The sequence below is a fragment of the Quercus suber genome, unplaced genomic scaffold (assembly GCF_002906115.3).
Source record: "Quercus suber isolate HL8 unplaced genomic scaffold, Cork oak 2.0 scaffold_311, whole genome shotgun sequence".
NCBI classification, from domain to species: Eukaryota; Viridiplantae; Streptophyta; class Magnoliopsida; order Fagales; family Fagaceae; genus Quercus; species Quercus suber.
This window is the reverse complement of record NW_027069767.1, coordinates 611,162-624,190: the sequence shown is the minus strand read 5'-3', so window position 1 is coordinate 624,190 and position 13,029 is coordinate 611,162. Positions and strand designations below refer to the sequence as shown.

The 13,029-nt window shown below is 41.1% G+C and overlaps 1 non-coding gene across 1 annotated transcript; it reads left to right on the top strand.

The window, feature by feature from the left end:
- The first annotated feature begins 975 nt into the window (after nt 1–975).
- On the top strand, nt 976–1,048 carry TRNAK-UUU (transfer RNA lysine (anticodon UUU)). Its single transcript has one exon. It is a non-coding gene; the product is annotated as a tRNA-Lys (tRNA).
- Nucleotides 1,049–13,029: the final 11,981 nt, after the last annotated feature.

Here is a 13,029-nt window from a genome sequence, read left to right as displayed (position 1 = left end):
GGAACGTGTCACATTAGAGGTGAACGATCAGAAATGCCCTCTAATTACCACGATGAGGTTGGTCCCTCTTTTAGTAGACTAAGCTATGAATATGAATGAAGAAATGAATGCCGGGCTCTTTCTTTCACTACTAACCCAAGAAGTTTCTTAATGCTGATACTTTCTGTTTTGTCAAGCCATGGGCTTGCGGTCCTCCTTTGTGTGTGGGTTCAATTGGATGAATCTATCAAGTCAAGGTCATTGTACATAGCAGCAAGGATGGTGCATCGCCTATTTCTCGTTCTCGCTCGGGAGCCAAAACGAAACGCCTGCTACCTACTGTACTGGACCTTCGACTAGGCATTCTACCCTTGTCGAATCGGAACCAACCATCACTGTATTGCGCTCGAACAGTTGAACGGCCACCGGCCAGCTACTTCCGTACACAGATATAGATTCATTCTTCGTACCTTGTCCAACTTCACAACCTTTCATGGGTTGGTCAGAAGTCAGTCTTGTTTGGTAAGACGGAATTGGACAAAGAAAAGAGAGTGCTCGACTAGAACAACGGCCAACAAAGACTGTAACTACATAGATAACTGCTCCTCCCCTTCTCCGTCTTTAAGGCTTCAAGACGAACCGTATGGCGGCTAGAAAGAAAGACGACCCCACCTTCTCGTAGATGGTGTCAGTGAGAGCAACTAAGAAAGGTGCTAGTTGAGTAAGGCCGGCTTTCGAGCCCAAGCCCCTTGTATAGGTTAGGTGCTTGAGTGCATGTTTCTCATATTGATCAAGGCATTCCTTGAGTTTTCAATAAGGGGCTTGCTAGCACTCCTGTAAGAAAACGGCCTAGCTAACATGTGCCCTTACGTTTTCTTCACTTGCTCTGCAGTACGAGCCTCATACAGAGCTGTGCCCCTTTAATATGTGAGAAGAAGAGGGGCCACCCTTTTTTCTTTTCCGCACCGATCCTTATTTACTACTATATCTTTTTTTGGGTGTATAGCTCCGTTGGTAGAGCATTGGGCTTTTAACCTAATGGTTGCAGGTTCAAGTCCTGCTATACCCAACCCTACCTTGCACTATACTATTAGTAAGGATGCGTAGTAGCATTCAAAGATCACTCTTTGGCCTTTAGACTCGCTTCAGCGACTTCGCCCTTTAAGTGACAAGGGGGGTGAGGTAAGGAGTAGTAAAAGAATGGCTCGGTCATCAATAGGCCTCTCCTTATTCATTCGTTTAGGGCGGGCTGCGAACCAACAATTCAGCAAAAGGGCTTAAAAGCTCCTTTCAGCCCTTACTCCTAAGTTGGAGCAACAAGCAACGGATTGAGTGCATCTTTCCCCTTTCTATTAGTAAGGCCTGCCATCTAGAGAGATAGAAATGGAAAGTGAAAGGACTGAAAGCGCTTGTCCAGCCTATTTATATTAACCGACTCCGATTCTCCTTCTTTCAATAGAGCTACTTCTAGTCGAATACTTTCATAAAGACCTTCTTTTTCAATGAAAGAAATTTTCCGCTAATAAAGTTACTGACATCAATTGGATCAGACTTGCTCTTGACTAGGTATTCTAAGAACGCATAAAGTAAGGTCTAACTAATATAGTTAGAGGGGGCGAGAATTGGCTTGCGGCATTCAGCTGTGAAATTAGGTGTACATCTGCTTCGCCTCCAGTTCTCAAGAAGATCCTTAACTGTCTATTGTTGGGGTTCTTAGGAGTTTCCTGTTCAGGGATGGTGGTTATTGCAGGATAAAAACTCTCTTCTATATAGTTGTTTCAAGACAAAATATTTTCCGAGGTGTGAATTCCTTGAGGCGAAGGACTAACAAAATAGTTCCTATGTGTGGAAAAGTTTGTTAGCGGCTCAACCAATTTTGAAGAAAGGATGTTATTGGAGAGTGGGCAGTGGAGCTTCTATTCGGGTTTTGAAGGATTGTTGGCTACCTAACCAACCAACAAAAAAAATTCTTTTTCAACCGGAGGAGGAGATTTTGGAGTGGAGGGTCTTGGATTTAATTGCTTGGCCATATCACCAATGGGACAAAGAATGTATCAGGGTCATGTTCCATCCATTTAATGCAGATGCTATTCTCCAAGTGCTTTTGAGTAGGCGGTTGGTGCAAGATGTGGTGGTGTGGTCTGCTTCAAAAAAGGGAAACTATACAGTGAAGTCCGGATACTATGTGGCAAAATAGCTACAGATGGAAGAGAGCAACCTTGGGGAGTCTTCAACGCAAGGAATGAATGGGGCACTTTGGTCACGTGTCTGGCAGGCTAATGTTCCTAGCAAGATTAAAATTTTTTCATGGCGTGCATGTCTGAATATTCTACCCACACAAGCAAATCTAGCACGTAGAAGGATAGTGAAGGAGGCACAATGTAGTTCTTATCAGCTTGAAGAGGAATTAGTTTTGCATGTGTTGTGGGGATGTGGGGTAGCACAAGATGTTTGGGCTGGGAGCTTACCTCGACTTCAAAAATCAGGTACTGTGTAGACTGATTTTCTGCAGCTGGTTGCAAGTTTAATGCCGAGACTTTCAGGGGAGGAATCAGATCTGTTTTGGGTCACCTGTTGGCAGATATGGAATCAGCGCAACACAAGCTTGTATGGGGGTGTATTCCAACATCCCTCAAGGTCATCTCAGCGAGCATTGGAGTATTTGAGAGAATTCACAGAGGCACAAGTCCAGCTGCATGTTTCAACTCCAAATCTATCTGTGCCACAACAGGTGTGGCAACCTCCGATGGGATTGCTTCAAACTGAATTTTGATGATGCTTGCTTTGAAGAAGGAGTTGCTTCGGATTATGGGGCTATGATTAGAAATGAGAAGGGAGAAGTAATGGCTGCTTTGGCTGCGAAGGGTGGTGCTATTTGGGATAGTGAAGAGGTGGAAGTGCTTGCATGCCGTAAAGCTCTTGAGTTTGCAATAGATGCGGGCTTGATGGAAATTATTTTGGAAGGTGATAGTGCATTGGTGATGTAGACGGTTTCCCAGGCTCAACCGAATCTTTCCAAGCTCGGATTAATTTATGAGAATATTTGGTGCTTGGCTGCGGGTTTTAGATCTATTTCAATTAACTGTGTTAGGCGTACCACTAATGGGGTCACTCATGCTTTGGCTAGATTTGCTAGATTTATTGATGATGATATTGTTTGGTTGGAGGAAGATCCCCTACCTATGGTGGATGCATTGTATTTGGATGCTAATGCTTTAAATTAATCAAAATTGTTTGGTTCCTATTTCAAAAAAAAAAAAAAAAAAACCCTTTGAAGTTCCCACAATTTTCCAGGTCATCACTATTTTTTTTTTCTTTTTCTTTTAGATTCTTTTTATTTTAGGTTTTACTTTATTTTATTTTAATTTTTTGATATCTTAGGTTTTATTTTAAACAAAAAACTTGGGTCTTCTTCGTTAAGCAAAAGCACTTTGTGTTTGCACTGACCAACAGTCCCAAAGCAAAGCAAAGACTTAGAAACATAGTGAGAGAGATAATTCAAAGCACTGAAAATAACCCATAAAGCATCAATCAGCAAAAAAGTGGTAGATGAGGCAGCGGTGGAGGTCTCCGTACCCAAACGCACCACCATTCCCTCCGGTGACAACTCGGTCTGGGCTGACAAGTCACCTTTTCTTGAATTTGCATGCTAAGATTCTTTCCTTCTTGCCCTAACTCACTTTCTCTCTCTCGCTTTCCATCTCTGTTTGTTTCCTGAGAAAGTTGTGATTATATATGCTTTGTTATTTGTTATTTTTGTTTAAAGAGTATAACTCAAGGGAATTATTCTGTTTGCGTAATTAGAAAGATGAGGTTTTTGATTAGTTGCTGAGAAAATGAAGGATTAAGTGAGGGAATGATGAGGGAAATTGAAATTTATTTTTGGTTCAATTGGGAACTGATTGAATGAGCAAAGTTTGAGTCATCAAAAAGATTTAACATACCTTCCCCACTCACCAAGGCCCATGACCTTCCATAAGCAAATATTATGTACATAAGTTCTTTTCCGGTACAACTCCATCAAATATGAGAATCTAATGTGTGAAAAGGTTATTAATTTAATGCTTCATTTGTTGTTGGAATTGTACTGGAAAAGAAATAAATGTGAACAATATTAAGGCTTTTATTATTGTTCTTATTTTAAATTTTATGCTTGGTATTTGATGCGACCTTTTTTTTAAAATTCAAATACTTATCTTAGGAATGCTAATCTTAGCAATTAAAGAAAGTTTTACATTTTTTGCACAAACATAAAAATTATAATCATCTCTGTTGCCTATGACATTCACATCAAATGGTATTTCCTCACCCATCTATCATCCACTTCTCTCATGTATATCTCTAGTCTCTTTACTATCAAAACTGTTTTATTAGCTCTCAACCCAGCAATTCAATATGCAAGGTATTTGTGAGGATAGTATCTTTGTTTCATGGATTGAGAAACTATGGCAGCAATTTTTCTTTCATTTATATCTCTTCTACTCCTCTCTCAAACCTTGTGAAAGCTCAAAAATGTGTTAAAACACGAGCTGTTTAGACTTCCAATTAAAAGATTACGGCACGGTTAATTTCACTCTAACTTATCTAAGTGCAGAAACAAAAGTAAATGGAGCGCAAACAACCGAAACTACTCTAGTGCATAAACATGATCAACCAACAATAAAATTAAAGCACAAGAGTAAGGGCAGAGAGAATGCAAACACAAGATAACACGCCGATGTGTTACCGAAGAGGAAACCGAAGAACTCGGCGAAAAACTTCTCCACTGCCCTCCAAACGGTAATCGATCCACTAAACAATCAATTGAGATACATGAGTTAGCAAGAGACGCTCCAAGCCTAATCTACCCGATGTACCTAAGCCCTCTGAGCTCCTACTCCAACAATGCTTCTCGGAACCGTGTCTTGTCTAGCTTTCTAGATCCCGCAATATGTCTGATTGCATCCACCAAGCCTCACTGGCTTCTTTTGGCAAATCCTTAAAGCTTCCCAAACTCTAATACACTCTCTACACTCTGAATAGGTGTGGGTTGTATTTGGGTACACCTCTCAAGGTATGACAATGGGAGAGGGATGGAGAAGAAGCTACAATGATTTCTCACTAAGGATGAGTAGCTCTCTCTCTCTCAAAAAGATGGGTGTGTGTGTCCTTGAAAACCTATCTAGGGTTTTTCTCTCTGAATGACCTCCTTTACATTTGTGGGTAATGAGGGTATATATAGTATGGTTAAAGGGTAAGAAAGTCACACAAAAAAATCCTCAAAGCAGAATGTTTCGCGACTACCTTGCGAGAAGGCCTTACCCATGAGATACTCGCGAAACTGACAGCTTGGCATGACTCTTCAACTTCCAGTCATGTGCTTCTCACATGCCCTTTTCGCGGGAACCCTTCTTGCGAACTTCTCGCGAGCTAGTCGTGAAATGCACTGATTCTTCAATTAAGCTTAATTCTTCACCAACTTAATACTAAACCCAATACAATAAAATTCCACAAAATACAAGGAAATAAATTAAAGCAAATACAACATTTTTTGTCATGGAATAAAGCCAACAAAAGACATAGTTGTAAATGTTAGGACATATGTGTTTCACTTGTTAAGAACATATGTCAATAATTTATATAGTTGGCTAATCCTTTGACAAAACGCACTTTACTTATATTTAGGTATATCTAATATGTGTTTAATACTTCAAGGAATATGTTGTTCAAGTCTAGTGTTAAAGCCATGAAGATTGAACCAAGAAACAAGTGAAGAAAAGGTGTTCATTAAAGCTGGACAAATAGCTCGACACCTCTCAATAGTTGGCTATCTATTGAGCTTGTTAAGCTTTTTCCTTATCACAATCTCGACACCTCCTAGACACCTAGTGGATTGATTGAGAAAGTTTTTGTCTCCTCGACACCTCTTCGATAGCTGTATCTATCGAGCCTCGTTAAACCTCGACACCTGCTCGACACCTTCTTGACACCTGCTATCTATCGAGGTTACAGAAATCAAAATTTTCAGATTTGATTTTTAGGCCAGGCTTTTGTATTTGTGTAGGGTTTTTTTTCTCACAACCCTAGACTTATATAAGGCTTATTTTAGAGGCCGTCACACAAGAGAATACAAGGAGAGCATATGCAAAACGTGATTGATGCCTTATTCTCTCAGAAAGAAGCTACTGCGTCTTTGCGCATTAGGGTTTTATAATCAAGTACTTCTTAATCTTCATTGTTGATGAAGTGAAGAACTTTGCAGCCAACATTCTTCTTCCTTAAGTTGGTGAGTGAGTCATGTACTAGGATTCGTGCAAAGGAGTTAGTCACATATTGGGATCCGTGCAACATCAATGGGTGGCGTTCATATATTGAAGAGTTCAAAGGTTCTGAAGCGGTAAAAGGTTTCTATTGTGAGTTCATCTATGGGGATTGTAGAGTCTAGGGACAAAGGTTTTGTACTAGATCTGACACTTCTCTTTACTATAGTGGATTGCTTTTTGGGAAGGTTTCCTCCTAGGTTTTTTATTGTGAAACTGGTTGGTTTCATTGGTTTTCCTAGGTCATCATATCTTGTCTTATTTATTTTTTTCCGTTACATGATATTGATGTTTGTTTGTTTTAACAAGTTTTATTCGTAATAAATCTAATTAACAACTTGGGTTTAAAACTTGTTAATTCTATCAACCGGGGTCTAAATTTCCCAACAATAAATCACAACTTTACAATCTCCTCCTTTGGCTATTCCATGACAAAACATCCTATAACAGACTCTAGACTTAAACGTAAGTTTGGGAATAATGGCAAAACTCACTCACACCTAAATCTAGAAGCTGTGATGAACTTGAAACATGTATACCTGTAACCTGAAATACTTACACAAAACACATTAGGCCCTCAAGGTAAATCAAGAAATAAAAGGACAAGTATAATGTAACAAGTATTGGTCTACACAATGCCTCACATCATGACCTAAAATTCCACAGTAGTGACAAAAGATGGGCAATCTCTCATACTTAAAAGACACCTACATTTTAACACCATCTAATCCAGCAATAAGCCCTCCCTTTCAAATAGGTTTTGAAATTGGTAAGGCTACTCGGACTCTCATAAACATGCTAATATCATCTTTTCGTTTCTTTCATTCCACCTCTTCAACCTCACCCAAGCAGCTTCCCACTTCCCTTACAACTTGAGGGGAGACCATATCAAATGGTGCATCCCGTATTTGAACCCAGAGGGATGCCAACTCCAATTAAATATTTCCCACGATCATACCCTTCTTCCACCTCTGAAGTAATAGTAGCTGATTATCAAAGGACCAAGGGCCCCCTCTTAACATCCTATCCAAATCAAATTCTAATTAAAATTTGAATTGAAAGAGATTCGGCCCTACTTTAAGAATCTACAGTGATTCATTTAATCCCCACGCTTGCCCTAATCGTATTCTGTGTTGATACTTTGTTAAACGACTTACATGTGAGGAATTTTCCAATCAAACTCAGAGTGCAACTTTCAATAGCTTCCAATCTTCCATCATCCGATATGGCTATAGTTTCTTCCTCTTCAATATTCAACTTCATCTTCTCAAGCCTATCACACACAACATCCTCCATTCTGCCTTGTATACCACTGGACAATTACCCTTCGCACACAGCCAAGGGAGGAAGTACTCGCACTTAGAACAAGAAGGAGAGATCCACGAGAGGTTTGTTTTGAAACAAGTATTTATTTGAGCAATGTAAATATATATATATATATATATATATGATAAATTCAAAGGAATCAATGGGTTGAAAAATCTCCGAATGCTCTTGATCTATTAGAGTAAGTCCTGAAAAACCAAAGGAAATCAGCAGAGAAGACCGGTGGAAGCCGGCCTTTAATTCTCCGATGGTAAAGTTAGTAAATTGAAGGAGAGAAGAGCCCTCAATACTTAACTTCTTATATAAAATTTTACCAAAGAGAAAAAGTCCCCTTACCTCTGCGCAGAAGGGCCTTTATATAGCGTTAGAAATCGGTTATTTCTCCTAATCGTCGTAGAGTTTGGAGGATTTAGAGGGTAACTTCCTTAACTGTCACAAAGGTCACCTCTTCAGGAACTGTGTTGAGATTCAAGCAATATGACTTTTGGTTGGAAGTGTGCTTAGTCTAACTCTTGGTGAATTTACCTCGTCCGTCACTAATGAAGGACGAGGTTCACAGCCCACTCGTCCTTCATTGGACGAGTGTGTAGAAGAAGAAGAATCATGGTAAAGGAGGGACAAATGTACTAACCACTCGCTCTCAGCTCTGAACATTGCTATAGACGACCATATGAACGAGTGATTGACTTGGTGTTTTTCTTGCACCATCAGTTGCCCCCTTGTCCATGTGTCGTCCAAGGACATGTAGTAATTTACTCCTCTAGACGGATGAGCTTTTTTTAATAATCAGAGATGCCACGCGTCACAATCTAATTGGTGATTCATTTCGTCGGTTCATTTTTTCGAGACGAATGCCACGTGTCAATGTCTGATTGGTCGTGTCGTTTCATATGCTCAGGTCAACCATCTATAAATAGTGGAATGCCCCCATTACCCTCTTACTTCTGAGATTTTCCTCCTTGACATCCCTCGTCTAGAGCCTCGTCTAAGACTTTCCTACATCCATAGTTTCAGTGCGTCCTAGATCCAGGTATTCCCTATTTCCTCGTCTTTTAGGTTTTCAAAAATTTCCTTTTTAGAAAATGTCAGGAATCACCATTTCCTCGTCTAGTGATAGTACAGAAAAAGCCATAGACGAGTATTACGACGGGAGTAGTAATAACTCTAGTGATACTAGTAGTAGTAGCAGTAGGGGAAACACTACTGACGAGGAGTATGTCTCAGGGGTCCCTGGGGTTCCTTTAGAAGAAATACAAAAACAACTTAGGAAAACTGTAGGGTCCCAGGTAGGTACCTCGTCTTCCATCCCTCCGTCCAATCCTTTGGACAAGACGGAGGTAACTGCATATAGCTGTGTTGTAGATATTCCTTCAAAGATGGATGAGGAAAGATTAAACAACCTTAGGGAGTGGTACCAAATCCCAGACGAGTTTAATCCTAGATTACCCGTCCGTGGAGAGTGGTGTTGCAACCCTCATTTTGGAATAGGTGTATACGAGGCCTACCTTCTTGGAGGTCTTAGATTTCCTTTAAATTCTTTTACCAGAGAACTGCTATTTAGGTTAGGTTTAGGGGTGTGTCAGTTCAACCCAAATGCATGGAGGTTAATCGTCTCTATGCAAATTTTGTGGAGGGAAGTGTTTGGAGGGGATCGTCCTATTACTGTGGACGAGTTTCTCTATTGCTATAAACCTTCCGAGATTCATCAATCTCCTGGCTTTTATCAATTCACAGCCAGGAGTAAAGACTGTAGACTGGTGAAATCCCTGGCCTCGTCTGACAGAAAATGGAAGACGGAGTTTTTCTTCGTCTCTGGATTCTGGGCTGGAAATCCTATAGACGTTGGCTGGGATTCTTTTGTTCGTTTTACTGGGGACCTAGGGAACCTTCATCCTGAGGGTAAGTCCCTTAGCTTTCCCCTTCTTTTCACTTGCCTTTCACTTATTAACTCATTTAATCTTCGTTTATTTTATTACAGCTGTTGGACGACCCACTTTGAGGAAGTTGCATCGTGACCGCGTCCACAAGGCTCGTCTACACATAGACAGGGATTTCCATTCCTTGGTCACCCTTAGACGACTAGCTAAGTGGGGTTTAGGTCCTAACCCATCTGACATTGCACTCGCACACGAGATCACAGTGAGAAAAAGTAAGTAAATTCTTTTGCATTCCTTAGACTTTTGCATTCCTTACATCTTTTATCTTCGTTTTTCTAAGTAAATCCTCTTCATCCCTTTACAGGAATGGCAACCATGAGAGATAACAAGGGAAAGGAAGTAGGTGTAGAAGGGAACCGTCCTGAGTTTGAACGCCAGGCTCGTCCCACTGCTGGGGAAAAAAGGAAAACTATTTCCAAAAACTTGGACTTGGAGAACCTCCCCAGCAGGCGAGGTAAAAAAGTTAAGCATGGCTCGTCTCAGGTGACCAAGCCCACTCTGTCCTCTCAGCAACCTGCCAAAGTTTATGAGGTTGACTCGTCCACTCCTATGGAGTCTACTCCGTCTAAGACCCCTCCGTCCAAAGCTACGCCTTTCTCGTCTCAACCATCCCAAAGGGCCCTCTCTAATATCATTGAAAATGAAGATTTGGCCTGGGAGCGTTTTAAAAGTGCTGTGATGAACGAGGACATTAACGTCTGCTATGACATGTCCCTGAAGGACTTTGAACACTCTGGTGTTCATGACCTCTTCAAGGTAAAACTTTTTCCCTCGTCTTGACTAAATGTTTATCATGACTAAATGTACATTTTTCTCCTTTTTCTTTTTGTTTAATCTAAACCTGTTTTGTTGTTGACTTTTTCCAGGGCATGTCTAAGTTCATAGCTGCGTCCAGACAGGCCACTGGGTTGGACAAGACGAGGATTTTACTGGAGACGAGGATACAGGAGCTAAAAGAAGATGCTAGGCAATGGGCCGAGATGGCTACCAAGACGACGGAGGAGGCGAAGGATCTTAAAGCTTTGGTTGAGGAGTTGAAGGTTAATGCCGTAGAGAAAGATGCTCGTCTTGAAGACTTGCAAAGGAAGATCGACGAGCAAAGCATTCTCCTTTCCAAGGCTAAGGAAGATGCAGTGGCTGAGTTTAAAGCATCCAAGCAATATACAGATGCTTTAGACACCAACTACGCAGCAGGGTTTGAAGACTTCAGGATGGACGCTACTGAGAAGTTCCCTGATGTGGACTTCAGCTCCATCGTGCTGAATCTGAACCCTGCCACCACTAGCTCTCTCCTTGGTCTTGACTCTGAGGACGCCAACATAGAGGACGACGCCACAACTCAGCCTCAGGACGACCCCAATCCAGACTCCTCAGTTTAGAAAACACTTTGATGACATTTATTATGTTTGAGTTTAGTTCTCTTTTTTTTTTAAGAAAATATATGTAGCTCAAATACATTTAATTCGTCCATGTTTAAGGACGAATCTTGATAAAAGAGTTAAAAGGGTGTTTAGGACGTTTCTAGTCCGCCCTTGATAAACAATTAAATGTGTACTGTTTGCTTTATGTGCATGGACGAGTGTTTATTTTTTATACTTGATTTTGTTTTACTCGTCTATATTTTATGCACAAACTCAAACCATTTTTATTGGAATTCTCACTTGAGTGTAATTTATCCGTGTAAAATGATAACAAAACTTCACTCGAAATGGTTTAAGTAAATAGGCACTACTCGTCCTTAGACTTGCCTGTGCTTTTATCTCGTCCATGAGATACCTTCTTCTTTGAAGTAGGTGATTTAAACAAGTTCAAAACGCCCATGTTGTCCCTCGTCCATGGTATGATTAGGTATCATCTTCTACCCTCCCCCATTCTATGGACGAGCATGCCCTGGTTTTGCTTGTGATTTGATGTGCTAGCTCTATCTCGTCCTTAGCTTTGGACGAGAGTGCTTTATTTCATCCTTTACTAAGGAAAACTTGAGATTACATCTCTGCGTCCAGAGAATTTTCTCGTTTTGAGCTTTTCAGCTGTTTTCAAGTCATTATGAACAAAAAGCAGTGCTTGAATCATGGATTTACACAACATTATGTACATTCCACAAATATTGTTCACAATACATTGTTCATAGACGAGGCATGTTTTAAGAAACTAATGCCTGCCTTAAAAGAAAACCAAACACAAACCAAGCCATAAACTTGTCCTTAACACAACAACAAGACAGATTAAATAAACAGTCTTTTATGTAGAATAGTTTATGTAATCTTCAGACTCGTTCAAAGTCATGTTCATTTACGCTTGCATTTTATTGATAGTACTTCCTCAAGTGCTCTACATTCCAAGGATGCTCTAACTTCCTCCCATCCAGTGCTTCCAAGTAGTAGGACCCTTGTCTTTTGTAGTTGACGACTCTGTAGGGGCCTTCCCAATTTGGTCCCAACATCTCGTGAGCTGGGTTCTTTGATGCCAGGGAAACCCTTTTTAGAATGAGGTCTCCTACGCTGAAACGCCTTGGCTTCACCATTGCATCATACTGTCTAGCCATAAGGTTTTTGTACCTTGCCATCCTTTGTTCAGCATCCATCCTTACCTCGTCTATGAGATCAAGGTTCAAACGGAGTTGCTCCTCATTATCTTTGTCTTGATACGCCGCCACTCTATGATTAGCCATATGCACTTCTGCAAGTATGACCGCTTCTACTCCATAGGCTAGCTTGAAAGGAGTCTCCCCTGTAGGAGTTCTCGCTGTCGTCCTATATGCCCACAAAACACCTGGTAGCTCATCTGGCCATCCCCCCTTAGCCCCCTCAAGCCGAGTCTTGATCAATTTTAGCAAGGATCGATTTACAACTTCTGCTTGGCCGTTAGCTTGTGGGTGGGCTGGCGAGGAGTAGTGATTTTGAATTCCAAAATGTAGGCAAAAATCTCTAAAAAGTGCATTATCAAATTGTCGTCCGTTGTCCGATATCAGCACCCTGGGTACTCCAAATCTGCACACAATGTTCTTCCACACGAAGTTTTTGACATTCTGTTGCGTAATGTTAGCCAAGGGTTCCGCTTCTACCCACTTGGTAAAATAATCAATACCAACTACGAGGAATTTCATTTGTCTCACGCCCAGTGGGAATGGACCCAGAATGTCTAGTCCCCATTGTGCAAAAGGCCAGGGGGCCGTCATTGGAGTCAAATACTCTGATGGTTGCCTGGGGACGTTACTGAACCTTTGGCATTGGTCGCAGACCTTGACGTAGGCCTTAGCGTCAGCTTGTATGCTAGGCCAATAATGCCCTACACGGACGATTTTGTGGACGAGTGATCTGGCTCCTGAGTGATTGCCACACGCTCCTTCGTGGATTTCCCTTATTATGTAGTTTGCTTCGTCCGGTGCCAAACACCTTAGATAAGGCTGGGAAAAACCTCTTTTATAAAGAATCTCGTCCATTAGAACATACCTGGCTGCCCTTACCCTCAGCTTTCTTGCTTCGTCC